A 538-nucleotide genomic window follows, 5' to 3' on the forward strand; every position below is an offset into this window, starting at 1 on the left:
CTTTAGTCAGTCCCGCCTAGGCCTAGCCAGATTGGATACTACTCAGTGGAGATTCTACCTTGCTTCAACCCCTCTGGATCTAGGTTCCCTCTTGAAAGCTTGTAAGCCAGTCACTTCTTGCCTTTGTAGCCTCCTCCCCCACTCACGATTTTGGATAGCCAATGTCCAAGTTGCCCATCCCTGTCTACTCTGTGTATGGAGGGGGTGGGAGTGATCCCTGCTGAAAAGATTTGTTCCCTCTTTTGAGCTACTGCATCCATAGGTGTAGGTCAAAAATTAATCAAATTGTATCTGGTTACTCTTTTTTTTCCTCTTCTTTCTTCTTCTAGTTGAGCTTCGATCACCCAGTCATTGAGGCTAGGTCAAATGCATATTATCTGCAAGTGTGGATGCTCTTGTGGATATGCCCTCTCTTCTTATCCACTGGACACTTCCCCTTCCATTCCAGTCCTCCATGGCTATGTCACTGACTCTGGGCCCAAGAGTCCCCAGGTCTTGCCACACTGCTGGCCAACCAGGTCTCCACCTGGGTTCACAG

Source organism: Chrysochloris asiatica, unplaced genomic scaffold (assembly GCF_000296735.1).
Source record: "Chrysochloris asiatica unplaced genomic scaffold, ChrAsi1.0 scaffold06599, whole genome shotgun sequence".
NCBI lineage: Eukaryota > Metazoa > Chordata > Mammalia > Afrosoricida > Chrysochloridae > Chrysochloris > Chrysochloris asiatica.